Here is a 9,149-nt window from a genome sequence, read left to right as displayed (position 1 = left end):
GCATATAAATATAAATATGAAACTTAATAGATGAAAAATTTGGGTACAGTTTCAAGCTATTTTGTCTTGTGCGTCCTGCTCATTCTCCCCTCTGTACTCTCTCTCTCTCTCTCTCTCTCTCTAAAATACTGAAATCTGCTCATTCCCTTTCATCCTACATGATGAAAGGTATATTTGCATTTATCAAAAAAAGTTATCTTCTGCATATTTTTTGTCAAATTGAAAGACAGATTTATTTTTTTTTTTTGCCATGACATCACTTTCAGTCTGTCAGCTTTAACCTCTGGGAGAGCATCATCCTCATACAAATAAGAACCATTTACTTAAATTAATTAACTTTAATGCACTTCAATTCACTCAAATGACGATGGGAGATGGTACGGTACTAAAAGAAACATCTTTAGATACCCTTGAAATAGTCAGCTACTTAAATTAAAGCACTGACTGAACTGTGAAATGATACATTGACATATGTTCCTAATTAGAATACCTTTGCATTATTGATTTTTTTTTTTGGGGGGGGGGTGATGTGCTTTGTATCCATTTGCAGTTTGCATACATTTAAACTGGAGCCTATCCCAGCTGACTATGGGCGAGAGGCGGGGTACACCCTGGATAAGTCACCAGATCATCCTAGGGCTGACACAGAGACACACAAACAACCATTCACATTCACACCTATGGTCAATTTAGGGCCACCAACTAGCCTAACCCGCATGTCTTTGGACTGTGGGGGAAACCAGAGCACCTGGAGGGAAACCCACGTGGACACGGGGAGAACATGTAAACTCCACACAGAAAGGCCCCTGTCGGCCACTGGGCTCGAACCCAGAACCTCCTTGCTGTGAGGTGACAGCGCTAACCACTACACCACCGTGCCACCTTCGTTTATTTATTTATTTATTTATTTATTTATTTATTTAATTTCACTTTAGCAAGTCAAATAAAACATAGCAAGGTACGATGTCACGCATTAATGCAGTACTGCAAGTCACATTCACAAGTTATATAGTGAAGCTGCATTTGCCATGCATTCATCATCCATAATCCATCACAACCTTGTAAGTCAGTCTACAGATGTAGTGTAAAGCTTGTACAGTCTAAAAAAATGCTTCCATTACAGTCGTGGATGAGAAAAGTATAAATGAATTGAGCCATTGAACCTATTATATGACATTATGTACCATTTCTTTGAGTTGCTTAATCACTATCATCATCATATTTGGGCGGCATGGTGGTGTAGTGGTTAGCACTGTCGCCTCACAGCAAGAAGGTTCTGGGTTTGAGCCCAGCAGCCGACGGGGGCCTTTCTATGTATGTGGGTGCTCTGGTTTCCCCCAAAGACATGCAGGTTAGGCTAATTGGTGGCTCTAAATTGACTGCAGGTGTGAGTGTGAATGGTTATTTGTCTCTCTGTGTCAGCCCTGTGACGATCTGGTGACTTGCCCAGGGTGTACCCGCCTCTCGCCCATAGTCAGCTGGGATAGGCTCCAGCTTGCCTGCGACCCTAAACAGGATAAGCGACTACAGATAATGGATGGATGGATAATGGATAGATGGATCATCATATTTGTTTATACAGCTTTAGTAAACACTTTATCCTGGCCAGGATTGTAGTGGATCCTCAGCCTCTACTGGTAACAGGAAAAGTCACCATTCACACACTCATTCACATCTTACATCAAGCAATTTAGCTTATCCATTTCACCTCGTGCATGTTTTTGGAAAGTGGGAGGAAACTGGAGAACCCTGAGGAAACCCGTGTGAATATAGGGAGAACAGTGTGAGAAACAGTAACCTGAACCCAGAAATGTTCCAGGGATGCTGGAGCAGTTTTATACAGCAGTTGCATTCCACTAATTTGATTGGACAAGCAATGTTCCAAGAGTGTTGATATTTAGTATAACAGCATTGGTACATTTAAATACAGCTTCCAATTCTAGCAATAGTTTGTTACATCGACACCATTACTGCACTTACTACAGGATGTCAGTCAGTCTGTGGATTACATAGCGGCAAACAAAGCTCTATCCAGCTGTGGCTTCTTTGGTAACTCATCTCATCTCATCTCATTATCTGTAGCCGCTTTATCCTGTTCTACAGGGTCGCAGGCAAGCTGGAGCCTATCCCAGCTGACTACGGGCGAAAGGCGGGGTACACCCTGGACAAGTCGCCAGGTCATCACAGGGCTGACACATAGACACAGACAACCATTCACACTCACATTCACACCTACGGTCAATTTAGAGTCACCAGTTAACCTAACCTGCATGTCTTTGGACTGTGGGGGAAACCGGAGCACCCGGAGGAAACCCACGCGGACACGGGTAGAACATGCAAACTCCGCACAGAAAGGCCCTTGCCGGCCACGGGGCTCGAACCCGGACCTTCTTGCTGTGAGGCGACAGCGCTAACCACTACACCACCGTGCCGCCTTCTTTGGTAACTATTTTAGTAAATATTTTGCCCATTACACATATTCTGTTCCTCTCACATATTCATATCATGTCTCTTCTCCATCTTCATCATGTGACTTATTTTTGCACATTCTGGGACATACTGTACAGCTCGGACTTCAACAACTCATGCACATGGCCCTTAAATTTGTCCACTTTTCAAACTTCTATATTTCAGATTCTTCTTTTTTTTATTCTTTGTATATAGCTAGTTTTGTCTTTGCTAAATTCTTCTATCTTAATTGTTCAAGCAGCAATCACCAAAGCAAATTCCTTGTATGTGAGAACATACTTGGCAATAAACTTGATTCTGATTCTGTTGACAGAGCAAAAAATAGGTACCCTATGGGTACATGTGGCTACTGCTCATCTCATCTCATCTCATTATCTCTAGCCGCTTTATCCTTCTACAGGGTCGCAAGCAAGCTGGAGCCTATCCCAGCTGACTACGGGCGAAAGGCGGGGTACACCCTAGACAAGTCGCCAGGTCATCACAGGGCTGACACATAGACACAGACAACCATTCACACTCACATTCACACCTACGGTCAATTTAGAGTCACCAGTTAACCTAACCTGCATGTCTTTGGACTGTGGGGGAAACCGGAGCACCCGGAGGAAACCCACGCGGACACGGGGAGAACATGCAAACTCCACACAGAAAGGCCCTCGCCGGCCCCGGGGCTCGAACCCAGACCTTCTTGCTCTGAGGCAACAGCGCTAACCACTACACCACCGTGCCGCCGTGGCTCCTGCTTATAAATAAAATAGCTTTCTGATACCATGTCCATACAGTAAATATAGCATATATACTGTACATGTTACTGCCTCGCTTTGCCTCTATGAGGCAATAGCCACAAAAATTGGCCTTGTGCCATCACAGTTATGTTGATATTCAGGACAACAGCATTCTTGCTCATGCAATATTGCTTAAATATCATACATCACATCATAGCATATCATATCTTACACACCACGATGGAGGAAAGTTTTACACAGGTTATCCATAGCAATCCAATTGACAGTTAAAGGGGAACTGAAGTCATTTTTAAACTTGCTTTATTTCTTAATTAACGTGTTATTCAATTACGTTTTTGGTTTTATTAACCTTATATCATGACTCGTATTGGCATATTATATTACACTTATCAGCCTTTTTGGTTTTTAGCCATGTTGAACATAGTTCATATGGTCCACAGCAGGCATCGCTTATCTGTGCGATCTTCACGAGACTTGTGCGAGACTTCAAATGTGAAGTGTCAGCACCGCCATTTTGAAAACCGTTTACACAGCGGCCAGATCACCATATCATTCCAATTTAGATTAATTTTGAGATTTGCCAGCTTCATCAGTGATGGAGATTATTCCATACGACTTCGAACCAACGTGGAGTAGAGAAAAGTTGGAAAGACGACAGGATAAGGACGAGTCCATCGCCCTGGTATTTACGTCATTACTGTCGCACAATTAAAACGTGCCAGATCAGGCGGCTGGTGGGTTTTCAAAATAATAAATACATATTATACTGAGTGCATTTCCCATATAATCCTCGCTAAGTTTTCAAACAGCACTACAAAATGGTGTCCCCACTATACAGTGCCCTATATAGTGAGTAGGGAGCGATTTCAGACACAGGGAAAACTTCCGGCTTAATTATGTCAGCAAAGGAGGGCGTGCATGTCTTGTGTTTTACTTCCATCCTACAAAGTCTTGTACAGGTCTCGCACAGGTCTCAGCGAATCTCGTTTACGGCCATTGCTTTGACATATGGACTGATATATTACATAGCATATTTCAAACACTCATAATTTGCTATAGCAGTGACAAAATAGCTGTCAGAAATTCATTCCTACATTTTATAAAATGAGATAAATAGAATTTTGATAATAAAAAATTTGCCTTCAGTTCCCCTTTAAAATGAACTCTGGGAAGTTAGGAATGTAACTACTATAATAATAATAATAATAATAATAATAATAGGTGGTGTAAAGATCAAGGAGCCTTCAACAAAGTGAATTTCTGTCTCCACTTGCCATTTCATGCAAACATATCTGTCTGTTATTTTGAATAAAATATGGATATAAGTTACAATAGCAGTCTTTCTGTGCTTTCACTTTCAATCACTTTCATGAAAATGTTGCCGTTAGAAAAGCATATAGATGTAATATACAGTATAGCCTGTGCATCTTCTGCTTTGAATTGTATCGGTTACAACGTCAAATGGTAAGATCAAACACTTGACGAAAGACTTCAGAATCTCAGCAAATCCAAACACTGTCATGATTTTAAGAATAAAAAAGGGGATCTTTTGGTCCTGTCAAAATCTACTGGCGAATTTGCACACAGTGTGGCAGCTGAGAAAAAAGGCCTGTCATTCTAATTACCACCCCAAACCTGAGATCACATCACAGAAATATCTGTTATGCCAATGCTGTTTATTCAGGCTTAATGCATCCTACCAAATACAAACAGTTTATTAAATGCCCGACCAGAGAGGGGAATATTTTGGAACACTGCGACACTGCAGTCAACAATGCCTATCACGCCATCCCCCATGCTGCACTGGGCCACTCTGACCACGTCATGGTCCACCTGATTCTGGCATACAGGCAGAAATTAAAACTGAGGAAACCTGTAGTGAGGACATCAAAGATGTGGAGCAATGAAGCTATGGTGAACCTTCAGGCATGCTTGGATTGTACAAACTGGGATGTGTTCAGGACTGCTACCAATAGTCTGGATGAGTACACAGAAGCTGTGGCGTCTTACATCAGCTTCTGTGAGGACAGCTCCGTTCCATCATGTACCAGGGTGAGTTACAATAATTACAAACCCTGATTTGCAAATAAGCTCAGACAGCTAAGGTTGCAAAAGGAAGAAGCGTTCAGAAGTGGGGACAGGAACAGGTTTAAAGAGTCTAGGAACAGGTTTAGCAAGGCAGTGAGGGAAGCTAAATGACTGTACTCTGAGAAACTCCAACACCAGTTCTCAGCCAGTGACTATGGACCCTTTTCACTTGACATCACGACAAACGCGGCCGCCATTTTGGACATGTACTACCAGTAGTTTACCACAGCCAACATTGAGGAACGGCAGCAAAGAAAGTTTTTACTTTCAGCAAGACTTCCATCATGCCACTATATTGTTGTGCACCTGGATGTAGTAACCATCAACAAACAAGCCAAGGTTTATCATTTTATCGGATCCCGACGGAGAAGATGGATAGCGGCCATTAACAGGAAAGATTGGCAGCCCTCGGCATACCAACGCTTGTGTAGTGACCATTTTGTTGGAGGTAAGACGAATAAAATTAGCCAGAAAAGGCATTACATTGCTGTTAACATTCTGTGGCGGCGAGTGTGTAACCAAATAGGTTAAAATAACCCATTGTAACCTCTTTGTTCTTCTGTAGTAGCTATTGTTGACTAGCTAATGTCAACAACATAGTAGCTAGTATGTTACTGTAGCAATGTTTACGCTCAGTCATTTGGATGACTGTTAAAACCTTTCAGTCTCAAGTTTTTCCTTTACTGTATTTACTAGTTTACTGTAATTATGATCCGGCAGCTATTTACACCGGATCCAGTGTAAATAGCTGCCGGAGCCAACGTCCGAGGTTCCGGAGCGCGCTCCGGCTTGCTCCCCCTCAAATTAAGCAGCGCGCTCCGGCTTGCTCCCGGAGTGCTCCGGACGAGGTTCCAGAGCGCGCTCCGGCTTGCTCCCCCTCAAATTAAGCAGCGCGCTCCGGAAGCCGGAGCACGCTGCTTAATTTGAGGGGGAGCAAGCCGGAGCGTACGTCAGTGAACAATCCTGGTGGAAGCAGGTAAACGTCGTTCTCTAAGCCTGCTAACCTCAATTTTTGCAAATACCTCTCCCTCTGCTCGCCCTGTAAATGCCCTACGTTGCTGGATAGTGAAGGTGTTTTCTGCATCTCGCTCCTTTTTCTTTTATGTTTTTCGTTTGTCGCCTTCCTCGCATTCAAACTGATTCGAGCCGAAGTCCACTACATGTCCAAAATGGTGGTCGCGTTTATGAAGGTCACGTGACTGAAAAGGGTCTATACCTCTCCTGGAAAGGGCTCAGACAGATCACTAACCACAAACCTTCAGTCCCCAACTCTGTTAACGATTTGCACCTGGCCAACCAACTGAATGAGTTCTACTGTCGCTTTGAAAGACAATGGGATTGTCCTGATAACATCCCCTGTGATTCCACACTCCAGCTCCTGCCCACCACCCCCACTTCTACTGCTACCAGGGTCTCTCTACCACCTCTCACCCTGGAGGCCCATCCATCTTCCACCACAGCCTCAACTCGCTCCATTCTGGAGAAGGACGTCAATAAGCTGAACCTCCACAAAGCAGCAGGTCCCGACTTTGTCTCACTATTTACCCTGAATCACTGTGCTGAGCAGCTGTCTCCGGTGTTCACAGACATCTTCAACACCTCACTGGAGACATGCCATGTGCCAGCCTGCTTCAAGGCCTCCACCATTATCCCTATCCCCAAAAAGCCAAGGATCACAGAATTAAATGACTACAGACTCATCACCCTGACTTCTGTGGTTATGAAATCCTTCGAGCGCCTCGTGCTTTACCACCTCAAAGCCATCACTGGCCTGCTCCTGGACCCCATGCAGTTTTCCTACAGACCCAACAGATGATGCTGTCAACATGACTCTTCATTTCATCCTCCAGCAGCTGGACTCCCCAGAAACCTATGCTAGGATCCTGTTTCTGGTTTTCAGTTCCGCATTCAACAATATCATCCCAGCTCTTCTGCAGGACAAGCTTTCCCAGCTGAGCATGACTCCACCTGCAGGTGGATCACTGACTTCCTTTCTGACAGGAAGCGGCACGTGAAGCTGGGGAAACAGGTCTCTGACTCCTGAACCATCAGCACCAGATCCCCCCAAGGCTGCATCCTTTCTCCTCTACTCTTTTTCCTGTACACCAACAGTTGCACCTCCAGTCATTAGTCTGTCAAGCTCCTAAAATTCACAGATGACATCACCCTCACTGGACTCATCTCTGATGAGGATGCGTCTGCCTATAGGTGGGAGATTGACCATCTGGTGTCCTGGTGCAGGCAGAACAACTTAGAGCTTAATGCTCTAAAGACAGTGGAGATGACTGTAGACTTCAGCAGGAGCTCTGCCACCCCCTCCCCCATTACCCTGTTTGACTCCCCAGTAACTTCTGTGGAGTATTTTCACTTTTTGGGCCCTATAATCACTCAGGACCTCAAGTGAGAGACGAATACTTGCTCTCACCAAGAAAGCACAGCAGAGGATGTACTTCCTGTGGCAGTTGAATAGGTTGGATCTGCCAAAGACAATGATGGTGCACTTTTATACCACCATCATTGAGTTCATCCTCACCTCCTCCATCACCATCTGGTACACTGCTGCCACTGCCAGGGATAAGGGCAGATTGCAGCGCATTATTCACTCTGCCGAGAGGACAATTGACTGCAACCTTCCATCTCTTCAGGACCTGTATGAGTCCAGGACCCAGAGGAGAGCAGAAAGGATTGCGGCCAACCCCTCTCACCCTGGACACAAACTTTTTGAATCACTCCCCTCTGGTTGGAGGCTGTGGTCCACTACATTACATTAATGACATTTATCAGACACTCAGAGTGACGTACAACATACCCAGAGCAGCCTGGGAAGCAGTTTGGAGTTAGGTGCCTTGCTCAAGGGCACTTCAACCATTCCTGCTGGTCCAGGGAATTGAACCTTTTGGTCCCAAAGCTACTTCGCTAACCATTAGGCCATGGCTTTCCCCTATTAGAACCAAAACCTCATGCCATAAGGCCAGGTTTTTCCCCACTGCAGCTGGCCTCATCAGTAAGGTCAGAGACCCCCACTGACTCTAACCTCACACTTCCAATCTGTAACATCAGTGCACTTTGTCTCTGAACTGCACTTTTGCACATTTCAAGGTCATGTTATACATCTTTATTCTATGAACTTTTATTGCACATTCCAGCACACATTGTACAGCTTGGCTATTTATATAATCCATTGCACATATTCTCCTCCTCTCACACATTCTCATCATGAATCTTCTCCATCTTCATCATGTGACCTGTTTTTGCACATTCTGGGACATACTGTACAGCTTGGATTTCAACAACCCATGCACATACCATCCATCCATTATCTGTAGCCACTTATCCTGTACAGGGTCACGGGCAAGCTGGAGCCTGTCCCAGCTGACTATGGGCGAGAGGCGGGGTACACCCTGAACAAGTGGCCAGGTCATTACAGGGCTGACACATAGACACAAACAACCATTCACACCTACGGTCAATTTAGAACCACCATTTAGCCTAACCTGCATGTCTTTGGACTGTGGGGGAAACCAGAGCACCCGAAGGAAACCCACACAGATACAGAGAGAACATGCAAACTTCACACAGAAAGGCCCTCATCAGCCACTGGGCTCGAACCCAGACCTTCTTGCTGTGAAGCAACAGTGCTAACCACTACACCACCCCTTAAATAATATCCCCGCCCGATTTGTGATTGATGCAGCAGAGCTTATTGCTCCAAGCATCACTCATATAATTAATATTTCGATCCAAACGGGCAAGTTTCCCAAATTATTTAAAATAGCTAAAGTAATCCCCTTGTACAAAAAAGGTTCAAAAACAGACTGTGGTAACTATCGGCCAGTCTCTGTCCTC

Source organism: Neoarius graeffei, chromosome 16 (genome assembly GCF_027579695.1).
Source record: "Neoarius graeffei isolate fNeoGra1 chromosome 16, fNeoGra1.pri, whole genome shotgun sequence".
In the NCBI taxonomy this organism is placed as follows: Eukaryota; Metazoa; Chordata; class Actinopteri; order Siluriformes; family Ariidae; genus Neoarius; species Neoarius graeffei.
The sequence above is the reverse complement of the archived record's forward strand: the minus strand, read 5'-3'. Positions refer to the sequence as shown.